The sequence below is a fragment of the Felis catus genome, chromosome A1 (genome assembly GCF_018350175.1).
Source record: "Felis catus isolate Fca126 chromosome A1, F.catus_Fca126_mat1.0, whole genome shotgun sequence".
NCBI lineage: Eukaryota > Metazoa > Chordata > Mammalia > Carnivora > Felidae > Felis > Felis catus.
The window spans coordinates 147,808,378-147,821,830 of record NC_058368.1 but is presented as its reverse complement, the minus strand read 5'-3'; the positions used below and the strand labels follow the sequence as shown (position 1 = coordinate 147,821,830).

The 13,453-nt window shown below is 32.9% G+C and overlaps 1 long non-coding RNA gene across 1 annotated transcript in view; it reads left to right on the top strand.

Annotated features, from left to right (window-relative positions):
- Window positions 1-1,435: 1,435 nt before the first annotated feature.
- Window positions 1,436-13,453, top strand: part of LOC109502156 — a 40,661-nt gene continuing 28,643 nt past the window's right edge. The window contains exons 1-3 of the long non-coding RNA XR_006582904.1: window positions 1,436-3,964; window positions 7,847-8,030; window positions 10,696-10,816. This is a non-coding gene — a long non-coding RNA (uncharacterized LOC109502156). The remainder of the gene's footprint in view (window positions 3,965-7,846; window positions 8,031-10,695; window positions 10,817-13,453) is intronic.

Genomic DNA, 13,453 nt, shown 5'->3' with positions numbered 1-13,453 from the left:
CCTATGTCTGAATCCCTGTTCCACGGAAATTGGAAGTCATATTCACCTTTTTTTTTAATGTGGTACTTACAGACAATTTGTGATGCAGTAATAAATTAATAATGTATTAACTGAAATACATGAAGAGTAAATACTATATCACTTAGAAATTCAGGTGGGATTTGGAACCCCAATATTTTGATTCTGTCTTATATTAAAAAGTTTTGGCTCTGTAGGGTAGAACTGGAACCAAACTATCATTGTCTAATATTTTATATTAAAGAGTCTAAATATATTATTTGCTTTATTTATTTCCAAGTTCTATTTTCCAGTCTTTATGGATTCTGAGTAAGATTTGAGCCCAGTAGGAAATGGCAGAGAAGGGAAGAAATGAAGGATGTGGAGGTACCAATCATTAGACTAAATTGTGTGGTCAATGTCCCAAGAATAGTTTTAATCCTATCATACCTTGATAAATTCAGAGCCAAACTGAATATATTTGGGTGTAGTTATTTGAATAAGCAATTTAGAGATAATTTTGTACTGGTCAGCATGACCCAGCCACTGAAATGTTTTGATCCCCAGCATTACTTAACTTCATCTTCTTAAGAAAAAAAAGTAATAGGTTTGTAATAATAATGATACTCTGCTTTTTCTGAGTTCTTTGAAGCCAAAAGTGCCAATGAGCAATAGCCCCTCTTGAAATATAGAAACTTTGGGAGAGTGGTGCCACTTTGAGGAGTAAGGATATGCAGTACAAGGTTTGAGATCTGGTCAGAAAGGCGGTTTGCAGAATAGTGGAAGTGGGATAAAGATAAGTGAATTTTCCCATGGGTCACATGTGGACCCCAGCAGAAAGTCCAAGTATGTCATTTTGAGAAGAACTGTAAGACAAGATGATTTCTCTTCCCAGGTTACTTAATTTCAGCATAAGGATCTAGAGATGTACCATTAGATTCAAAAAGTACCAAAAAAAAATAAATTAATAAATGAAGTGAGCCAATCTAAAGGAAGCATTATCTGTCAAAGAAGAGGATTCTTTAGCAATTGAAATGAAACTTTGTTGGGGAATCTGTATTATCTGCAACTGACCAAAACAACCCTTTGAAATATCAATATAATCAAGAATTTGGTACAAATATATTACCATTGAATTTGTTAGTATTATTTGAGAGTACTTTCTTGTTAAATCTTAACGTTTTAGTCATTCCCAATTTTATTTTGTCAATTTTAATACCTTAACTCTTTTAGCTGATATAGATATGGTTAAGATCAAAGAGATTATTTTTAATAGCATAATGTAAAGTTTATTGAACCTCAGGTTTATTTTGTGTGAGAGTTCATAACTGAAGTGGAAAATTCATAAATTGATTATTTCCTGTAAATAAATGTTTACAGGAATAGGCCATCTGCAGACCAAAATAAATAAATAAATAAATAAATAAATAAATAAATAAATAAATAAATAAATAAATAAAGCTTCAAACTACAAAGGGTCAATATCTGACCTTTTCTATACTAACATGGCTTTGAAGAATCAATATTTTTCATTTTCTTTACCTAAAAGGAAAGCACTACGAAGCACCATGTTAGTACCCAGAGACATGCTGTCTGGATCTATTACTGTGGTTGTATTCCTAAAGTACACTTTCATATTAATAATTTAAAAAGCATTCTCAATATTTTTTTTAGAAATACTTCTCTTTTAAGCAAGAAAAATAAAATCATGAAAATAATTAGATTTTCAGATAAAATAAGAACTCTGCCACAGCTGTAGAATATGAAACATTTGTTTAACAATTATAACAAGGAAATGTATAGGAATAGTGTACTCAGTTGCTACTGAATGATTGATGGACATTGCTTGAAAATATACTATTAGATATTCAGGAACAATTAGATTTAACCCACAAATTGAATCATCTTTGGAAAGAAACTGCTCCCAGTTTTAGGGAAACTTATCTGTCTGTCTTATCAAATGTCGTTCTTCTCACAGAGTCATCTTTCCAAAGTAAACAGGAATGGAATGCTATGTGAACATTTTTCCTATTATGTAAGTCAATTCACTAGCATTGGAGAACCACTTGACACAATGTGATGGTTAATTTAGAGTACAAAATGGTGTAGACACTATGATCCCATTTGTTAAATACTTGTATATAAATTTATATGTGTGTATTTTGGATAGGTGTGCACAAAATATTTACTCTTTGTATCTGGTTTGCAACACAGAATTTTATTTTACATTTTATGATTTTTTTATAGTCTAAATTTTATACAATGAGTATATGTGCACACACACATACATAATTTTATTATAAAAGCCAATATGCTTTCAAGAATAAAAAAATAGATAGCTTTCAGAAAGAGGCAGATTTTAAGCCAATTATAATTATCATGATAATCAAATGAATAATATTATAATTTGTATTTTGACCATATTTTTCCAATATGTAATATTTAGTAATGTGAACATTTTCTGGATTTGGCAGAAGTCACAGATACATGATCTCTTCTATATTCTGCCTACAGTCTAGGTACTAATCAGATGATTAGCATTTCAATGGTATAGCAAAAGCAAGTTGATTAGATTTATCTCATATATATGAAACTAAGAAAACTAGGGAGATGCAATTTAATAACAAATACTACTTAAATGTGTGTAGTGATGTAGTTAACACAGATTCATTGTCTTTATTTACCACACCAAAGCCATGAAATGTCCCAGAAAAAACAAAATTAATTCTTTTTAAATAACATTTTTGAATATTTTTGATACCTCCTAAATTATACATTCTTTATGAGTGCCTTGCTAAATTTTTAACATCTGGGAAATACTGATCATTTTACTTATTAACCATTATCTTGTTTTGTCTTAGGTAGCATTTGAGCACATACTGAACACTGTAATTTATCAATTTTTAATATGTCCCCAAATGGTTTCAAAACAATAAATTATCCTGGCACAAACCAAATGGCTCCCTTATATCTCACTTTTCATCAGACTCTAAACTTCAGCAGCTCCTTTTCTTTCCCTTTCCCATTCTCGCAGTAGTGATGATAATAAAGGGAGAAGGAGACGAGAAAGGAAAAAAGGCAGAAGAGGAGGAGGAAAAATATGGAGAAGGAGGTGGAGGAGGAGAAATGGGAAGGAAAAGAGGAAGAAAAAGGAGGAAAAAGAATGAAGAGAAAAAGAGAAAGAAAAAGAAAAAATATTTAATGAAATATGCCTGTCGTGATATCAGGCTATTTATAGAAAATATGTTGTTCAGTCCACATAATAGCCATGTGCAGATTGCATTCATTTTTGCATTTACCTGTGAGAAAATCAACATTCACAGAGAAGCTAAGTAACTTGGTAAAGTTCACACATAATAGCTAAAACCTCAATCAGAGCCTAGGTTTTCTGACTCCCAAATACTTCGCACTTTATTGCCTTGAATTTTGCCTTCTCTCCCCTCCACCCCTCCCTTACTTTCTGAACACCAACTTTCACTAATGTGAGCTACCCTCCGGGAATAACACAGTCACAGGCTCACCCTCTATAAAATGACTCTTTCCTTCTATTCTGAATTTCCATTTTACATAGATGCTGGAAATATTTTGTTGTTTAAACTATAAAATATTTGTGCATTTTTGGACATATTTTAAGCAAAATAAAATATTAAAAAATACTCACTTTCAAATTCATTTTTACATTTTTCATGTTTACAAATAAACCTGACAATGCTTAACAGAGAATTTAATCTCCAATTAATGATGCAAGATAAAACGGTCAATTGAGGTAATTAATTCCCTGTGTAATTTATGTGAAAATTATTTTAGTCTTCTGGGGGTCAAGTTTAAGGGAAACTTGATTAAATTCATTACCCATTCACTTAATTCTCTGAATTCCATATTTTAATGTGTAATTTTTTTTAATTTTAGACAATTATGAAAAAGACAAATGTTGAATATAAAATCAATGCAAAATGAAGTCATACAGGTAATTTAGCTGAAATGTTTTTGGTTTGAATTATCTCATTAATATTCATTTGAAGAATGAATGTCTATATCAGACACTCAAACTGTGATAAATTTTTAATTTTGTATTTTATATTTTAAATGTTTAAGAAAAAATAAGCACATACATAGCTTGAGTTAATGTAATTAAATGTTAAATTTATTGTCTATAAAAGTTATTGATTTTTCACTGCGTATATTAAAGTATTTCATTTTCTGACACTAACCATACCCTTTTATGGTATTTAACCAAGCTAATCCAAGAAACTAGAAGTAAAATGATTAAGTAAGGTGTATGCCATCAGCTTAATTATATTTCAAGTCATCAAGTTCCTTTGAAGGAAAGAAACATCTATACTTTATAATAACAATATCTTACTTACATAGGGAATTCTACACTGAATTCTGACCTATAATTATATTGATAATGTAACTATTACAGTTGTTGGCATATCCTTCTCCTATGTGTTAGATTCATTTATTAACTTTGACATATCATATGTTATCTGACCTGCTTTTTATAAAATTTAATCTCCATAATTATTTATTAAATAAAACTAAAATTTATATTAAAATTCAATCAAGGCATTTTAGTTATTAATTAACAATAAAATAAAACTTGAAACAAAACTTATTTTAGCATGCTAGAATTTTAATTTTAGTTTACAAAAAGTATAGAAAATAAATAATTATTTGCTTTCCAAATATGCCAGACTTGTTACTTAGACCTGATGCTATATTGAATAAAATAAATGGAAACCTTGAACCAAATCTATAATTAGCTCACGTCATGAAGTACTACATAATTATTTAACCATAATGAAACTATGCTTTGATTGCTTTTTTATTAAATCAGTGTTCAGAATTTTGAAAATCAATGTGTTTGAAGTACATATCAATAATCAAAATCAAAGACAGTAATTCAGGGAAGAAAAACATTTGATCAAAGACTCAAACAATTTTCTTTTTTATAAGCATTAGGTGCAAAAATTACAAACTAAAGCATTTCTTAAATTATATAAATGATCTTTTTTCATTTAGGTTCTCTGATACTTTTTATTGTTTTTTGGTTTTTGTTTTGTTGTGGTTTGGGCTACAAAATAATTACCTTCACAAATTTAACACAAATGACATAAAATATATGCATATATGTTCCTATGACATAAAATATATACATATGTGTTCCTATTTCTATATATATATATAAGTACTCAAACATGCTTATTGTTTGTTCAGATTTAGTAAGAACACAGTTTTTTGGATAACATCATATCATTAACAAATTATTAAGAAAAGTCAATGATTTCACAATTTAATATTGCCAAAAATAGAAAAATCTCTAATAAATCAATGAATTTAAGTCTGAGACAGGCAACAACCAAGTTATTTTGGTTGTTTGAATTGGCTGCTGAAAACAGAGAGCCTTCTTTAGATACTACCAGACAAATAAAAGCTTCTGTAATGCCATTAAAGCTTCACTTGGGAAGAGCTGAGCAGTGGGAGTGTTAGAATCACAGCAGGAAATTCAAAGCAGTCCAATTTATCCTGGTGCTTTAAAAATGGCATTGATCTTATGTAGTAGATGTGTTTCTTGGTTATTCTGGGCTCCTCCACTGTCCAAAGCCTCCCAATCTTAAATGAAAACTTTACCTTTCACATCAGAAGCCTTACTGTGATTGACCTTACCTACCTTTCCAGCACCTTTACTGGCACCAGAGTTTCTGGCCTTCCCTACTTTTGCTGCTTCTACTCCTCCTATGTGTTTTGAATTTCTTGCTCAAGGCTTTCAGAGTCTTCAGCGTTGTCTTTTTGTTATGCATTGAAGCTATCATGCCTATTTTCCCTGGTACTTCTAGAGATTCCTTAAGCATAGACTGCTACATCTAGCATTTGGAAGTGAAGGATGAAGCAAGGCAGTGAGATCTAAGATTCACTGGTACACAGTTTCAAGTTGGTAAGGTTCATCTCAGAGAAACTGCAAAGAGGATATATGTGTCTGGTGTTTTCCTTCTACTATGAAGAATTTTATCTAACCTCTGCTGTCCACTCCTCTTCCTGCCTCTTTCTAGAGCAAACTGACAGATTCACACTCTTCTCTTAACTCTCTGCTTGACTCAAATGTTATAAAACCACAGGTGCATCATAAGTGTTATTTTGGCCTTTTGTATTTATTTGTATTAGCATGTATATCACTCTTTAACAATTGCTAGTATATATTTCTGCCACCACCACATGATTTTGAGCTCTTAAAACAGGAAGTTTTCTCACTGGCACAAGTAATTATTAAAACACTATTAAATGAATGAACAGTCAAGTGAACAAATAGGGGTAGAAATTTGTTTTGAAAATAAAAATCTATAAAAGTGTGTCATTACCTTCTGCATTCCTTCATGTGTTTGTTATACATGATCAGTACATTTTATCCCTATAGAAGATTTATTTTAGTCAACAGTTATACTCATATGCTTTTATTATTGAGTCTTAAACAGATATTTTGAGTCTCTATTTTAGCAGAAATCACATAGTCCTGTTAAATGGAATGTACATATATATATGTATATTCCATAATCATTCATTTACCACCCAACACAACTTTGCAGTTGGACCAGATTTAATTTTTAAAAATAAGAAATCAAAGAGTCAATATTTATTACTGCATTTATGAGGTACAACCCCATGTCCAGTGAAAAGAAATACAACCTCATTTTAAACCACTTCAAATTTGCTAAGGTCCTAAAGCAGCTCATGGTTCTACATCTCTTTTGTTTTACATAGATACATGGAGTATGACAGTAAGCTAGACATCTGCAAAGATCAAAACAACTAAATATGTAACAAGACCACTTTGTTATTTGTATCAAATTATTAAGTTGATTATTTAGCCTTTTAATGTCAATATCATCAGCTGTTAAAATGGACATTAACAAATCTACATTCTATGATTAATGTATCAAATGTGATTACATATATAAAGGCTAAAGTAAAGTAAAAAGCAAAATATAAATTATTTTTATTTCACATCCAATTCTCAAAGCAGTTATTTAGCTATTATTCATATTGTATGTTTTTCAGGTTTTACTTTCATTATTTACTGTGGCAGATTTTATTGTTGCTCCCCACTCTTATACCCACTTTCTTTGTAGAGACATTATACCTGGTGATTTATTACTCTGTGACAAGTAGTACCTTCTTTGTCATCCTACCCCTGATAGCAGTCTTGGGCATGTGACTTGCCTTGGCCACTTGAGCAAAAGTGACAGTGTGCCTTTCTCTAGCAGAAGCTTTAAGAGCCAATATGTTCATTTGTTGCCTTCTTGTTCTTTCCTCTTTGTCATAGGAACAGCATATCCTATTGGGAGCTGTTCCTGCAGTCTAGATCTTAGAATAAAGAAAACACAAGGAGCAGTAGTGCAACCCTTACATTTAACACGAGCAAGAAATAAGCCCTTTTGCTCTAAATCGTGGTGACACTATAATTTATCATCCAGACTAGGAATCGTTTGAGAATGAATGGTGTGCTATTGATGATTATACCAAGACTACAGATGTACTCATGGGCAATCCCAGGTGAACAGGATGAATCTGTATCTTACCTACATGAATAGAATTTAAGGAGTTAAAAGTTCGACAGGGTATATTACAAAAATAATTAAGTACCATTCCCTATCTTCCTTACCATCCCATCCATTCCCTTATCATCTTTTGGTTCTCCCAACAGTATTTGTTAATATTATGTTAATACTGTAAATACTTTTCTGCCTTGTGTATATATATAAATGCAATTAATATGTACATATATATTGTTGATTTTCATTTCTTGCATATTCTCCCTCTGAAGTTCACTCTCATTTTTAACTTTTTGCAGATTTTTCTATGAAAACAGCACTAATTCAACTCCCAACTTTCATTCAGTTCTTTAAGTCCCCTCTCAGTATTCCAGTGCATCAAGAATTTGTTGATTTAATTTTCTTGAAGAACTTGAAAACTCTTGAAGAACTCCCAGAGGCTTCTGACTTTCCCTAGACCAAACTACGCCTGCTCTAAGTCTGGTATGCATTTGTCATCAATCATTTATCCCTTCACCAGTGTCGCATATATTCCTCAGTTTATTTCTTTCCAGGAGTGAAATCCTGTTTAATGTAGGCTTGTATTTTTTTTTTGGGGGGGAGGGGGGTCATGGTCTAGGTTTACTCTCTTGTTTTCGTTGAAGCATATCAAATAACTTCCAGGAAAAGATAATGGGAGATAATTTTTGACATTTTACATTTCTAAAAATATCTTCATTCTGTCTTTAATCATTTGTTAGGTATCATTTTCTGTAAAAATGTTTTCAAAGTATTTTTTCACCGTGTTTGCTAGAAGTGTTATATTGATAACTTTAAAGCCATTATTTTTCCTTACATTTTGTATGTGGACCATCTCTTTCTTCCCTTCAGACGTTTGCAGAATCTGTCCCCAGGAATATAAAATTGCACAGGGCTGTGTGTCTGCGGATGTGTTTTCATTCATTGTACTGGCCTGTTGTTGTCCCTTTTAAATATTTATTTGATTTTTTTTCTCTCATCCACTTTTTGCCATTTCTTTGGCTCAGTAAGTCCAAGTATAAGGCTTGCTCTGAAAGCTGGCTTGGAGAATGAGGCTTGGATCCACAGTCAAACTCTGATGATTAAATGTCAACTATGCCTACACTAAAGAACTGCTATTCCCTAATAGGGGAGCCAGAACAGAGAGAGAGTATCTATTCACCTCATTGTTGGAAGAAGACAATCTGTGCCATGGCCTGTAGTTAGGTTTAGGCAACTTATGGAACGAATATCAAACTCCCAACACTAGCCCAGAGGATGTTTGACTCTGTCCATTAAGATGAGCTATTACTCCATATCTTCAGATGATTTATTAATGAAGAAGAGATCAGTATTATTTAATCCAATAATTTTCTCTTATGGGGAGAAATATGATGGACCACATCCTTTGAAAGAGGGTTATTATAAAAACCCATTCCATACAACTGATTTGAAGTTTGAAAACACCAAAACAAAGAAATGTTTGTTAGGGATAGAAGATAAAAAAAATAATTTGGTGAATAGGAAATAATAATTTCCTATAAAATAGGGATAGAAGATGAAAAAAATCATTTAAGGAATAGGAAATAATAATTAAACCAGAAATCTAGAGTAAAATGGATGCTGAATTTAATAACTAAGTTAACTACAAGGGGATATTTTTATAATATCATTCTCTGGTTTAAATAAAATATACTTTATGTTAGGGAAGATATAAGGAGAAACATATTTCCTGGTAGTCGAAGAGAATTTATCATTTGGCTTTTATATAATGGGCATTGACCCTCCTAATATAGTTCTTTGTCAGGTTGGAAAGGATATTAAGTGCATTTTTACGTGGTTTATCCTTATATAGGACCTTTATACAAGTTCCTTTGATGACAATTCCAACTGATCTCTTGCCATTGTAAAATGGTTCATGGAATGAATAGCTTATTGAATTTATACAGAGATCATTTAAACCTTCACATGCTCACATACACATCTTATGAATTAAAAAAAAGATGTGTTTATTTTTATTATGTGGATAGATAAATCAAAGGTAAAAATTTCCATCCCATTCTTCTATTCTTTCAGTCCTAGTCACTATGTAAGAATCTATAATTCCCCAGATGTTGTTCTCAATGTACTTAGCAAGTATTTAGTTTACCCTCCAATTGTGCCAAACATTTTCCTAGGTAATAAAGATATAGCAGTAGAAAACAAATAAACCTAGATGTCATGAGGCTTATATGCTATGGTTAGTTAGATAACAGGGAAATAAATTTTAAGTATTTGTGTATCTATGTGGAAGGAAATTAAAGCAGAGTAAAGGTAATAATTATGCAGGAGGAGTGAGTTAATATGGGATTACTATTTACGTTATTTGGTCAGAGTTTTTTTTTCACAAATACAGTTATGAAAACAATATGGAATGGAGCTATATGGATAAAAGAGAGAAGAATATTTAAGTCAGATTAGACAGTAAGTGTAACACCCCCCCCTCCAAGTGGGGCATTGCTTGTCACAAAGATCAACAAGAAAGATGATGCCCCTGAAGCTCAGGGAGGATATGAGTGGTGGCGATGAGGTGAGAAGTCAAAGGGCTCAACCACTTGAGATCATATAATCCTCTTTGAGACTCTGCCTTTTACTGCTCATGATGTGAGAAGTATACTGAAGATCTTTGAGAAGAGTCATAAAATGATCTTCTTTAACAACTTTATGGAATCACTCAGAATGATATGTTGAGAATAGAGTGTAGAAGGGGCAAGCACTGAGGCAGGGAGATCAATTAGGTAGATACTGCAATAATCCAAATTCAAAATGATGGTAGCTAAGATCATGGTGGCAGCTGTTAAAGAGTGAGAAATGGACGTGTGTGTGTGTGTGTGTGTGTGTGTGTGTGTGTGTGTGTATGAAATGTGATGTGGCAGGATATGTTCATTGACTGGATGTGAGGTGTGTGAGAAACAGGTATCTCCAAGTTTGTTATGTAAGCAGTTGCAACAATAGAATGCTATTTGCTGCTTTAGAAAATACTGTGGGACGGTTGCGGGGTTGGGGGGGTGGGGGGAGGAAATTAAGATTCTGAATTAACATCTAAGATGCCTTTTAAATGTCCAGATGGAAATGTGAGGGAAACAGTGTGATATATGTGTCCTGAATGCAGGCGAAAAATGAATGGGCTTTCAGAAATCAACTTTATGAAGAATTCCAAAAGATAACCACAAAAAGAATAGAAGATGCCCTGGAGTGTCAAAACTGACAGTGTCTCCACTGTGGTTGTGCAGGTGAGTTATTAGTAGTCATGTCAAAGCATAGCAGATAACAAGGCCAAAAAAGGGGAAAATAAGTGACAAAGCAGGGCTACTAGGTTCAGTAGGGACATAGAAAGATGAGGGCCAAGATCTTGTCACTTGGCAAGTGGGAAGGGACTAATCGGAAATGTGACCTTTCCAAAGACTTCCATTCTAGGTGATTGGTATTTGGTCTAACAGCCCTTTGACACAATTTATAATTTAAAAAATGTAAAATAACCCCAAATATTCCAGACTATGTGATAGACAAGATAAATTTAGTATAACCCAGGAACGCAAGCGTTTTATGATATGTAAAGAAGTGTCTGTGTCTCCATGCCATCACAGAATAATCAGGCTTGATTCGGAACAGGTGTAAGAACCTGTAGGCAATTACTGGAAATGTTAAGGAAGAGTGATATTAAATACTGGACTTTTTGAGTAGCTAATCTGCTCAGAGCAGTTGAGCTTTGCCTAGTTAATATCACTATATGAATAATCATGATGATAGGGCATAATGAGTTACCATTTAAATAGGAAATCACTGTTTAGTCATGATGGCATAAACCTATAGATCATATGTTATTTGGGCCATGGAATCAGCAGGAATGTTTCCCCTAAAGACCAGGTTAAAAGTAAAATTTCTTCTTCAAGCCATATAAGATTTTGGAATTGAGGAGGTCAGCACAGAAGCTTCTACAAGCATTCTCTTATTACAAAAGAATTTTCTCTGAAAGGTTGCCTGGCCAGAGGAAGAAAGAAGTTTTCGGCGGCTATTGGGAATCTCTGAAACACAATAAATATACAAATATTAATTGTATTCAATATTATTATTGTTCTGGTTGCTGTTCTATAATAATGGAAAAGACTTTCATTGGTTTAAAGGACTTATGGGAAAATTTAGATAGTTGATATAATTTTTGATGGAAGTGCTGTATGGACACATGATATAAGAAATCTGGTTTGACCATTCCAAGAACTCTGGAGAGCTTAGTGGGAGAGTAAAACTTTTCTTTCCTTCTTCAGGATGAGCTTGCTCTACATTCAATCATATATTCAATCATTCACATATTCAAAAGATGTTTATTACACAGCAGCTAAGTGGCAATTACTAAGTTAAACAAATAGATTTTTAGAGATCCTGAGGTTGAAACATAGTAGAATGTAATTCCCCCAGGGGACTCTGGACAGTGAACAAAGGAGAGTTAGTAATCTTGTGCAGAAACATGTATGACATAATTCTACCAGAAAGATGCTTTAGTTCCTTCACAAGACTCATGGGCTTTGGACAATATAAGCAACAGTCAGTTTCATCCAAATACCACCACCCCCAACCCTAGCCTTGATAATAAACAATGTCAATCAGATGATATTCAGATGAACACAAATGTTTGTTTAACATTGCTAACAAAATAGCAAATATAAGAAAGTTTATTTTACTACTTTTCCAGGTCCTTTCCTTGGGAATAATATTTACATCCCAAATTTTATTTTCCCCTATGCTATAAATTCCCTTTACCTTCTTACTACATAGTAAACTCAGTGTCTTAAAGTGCCCATCTTAGTGGTACATCCCATGGCTCTGCCTTTCAGAATTTTACTCTTGCATTATTACTTGTTTCTCCCTGAAAAACATGTTTTCTTCCTCAGAATGATTGCTTCAAATATTAGATCATGTAACTAAATTAAATAATTGTAAATGAAGTAATTTACTAATCTAGCTGATCACTAAGTCAGATGGAAACTTTAAAACGAATAAAATTATTATATATTCATAGCACCAATCCCAGAAGCTGTTAGTATGAACTTCTGGAGGAGGGGCTTAGGAAATTAGAACTAAAAAAGACATTCCCTAATGCAGCCTGTTCAATGAATTGATTTTAGTAAGCATGCACTTTACCACTGATGCCAAAGCAAGAGTGCCCGAGTGAAGCCGAAGGGCTTATGCTAAAGTGACTGGCTGGTTCAAACTAATTATGGGGAGCTAATTTCTCCAAATAAGTGAGGCATAATTCTCCCTCATGCTTCTGTTATTCCTTATGACTTCCTGCCAAGAATTTCTTTCCGATTCTTCTCATTTTTCTCTGTACTTCAGTTTCCAGTTCAAGCCTAACCCTTCCATGATGTCTTTGAGAACTATACAGGCCATGGGAAATATGGCTGGCTTAATTTCTATTTGAGTTTTTTTTTTTTACCTCCATGAACCCTTAGAAGAATTAATATACGAGTTGAAGAAATAGAGAAGAGATCATTAAACCTCTATAGACAAGAAAGAAGTAGTAATTATGGTACAAAAGGAAGCAGAGGAGTGAGAGAGAGAGAGTGTGTGTGTGTGTGTGTGTGTGTGTGTAAAATAGAGCAGAGCAGAAGAGTGTGAAACAGAATGTTGAATGTGTCAAAGAGAGCAGAGGAGGAATAAGAAAAGAATTTGTGAACAGCAGAATGAGAGAGGGTCAGGGGGCTTAGATCTCCACGAAAATGTTGTTGAGGATAAGGATGAAGAATACTCAATTTAAGTTTTTTGTTACATTTTCATGTTTTCCCTCTGTCTTCTCAAATATTGGTAATGTTTCCTATGTACATGCACACATGTTTCCAGACATTCCTTTGAAGAAATCAAGGAGAATAGAG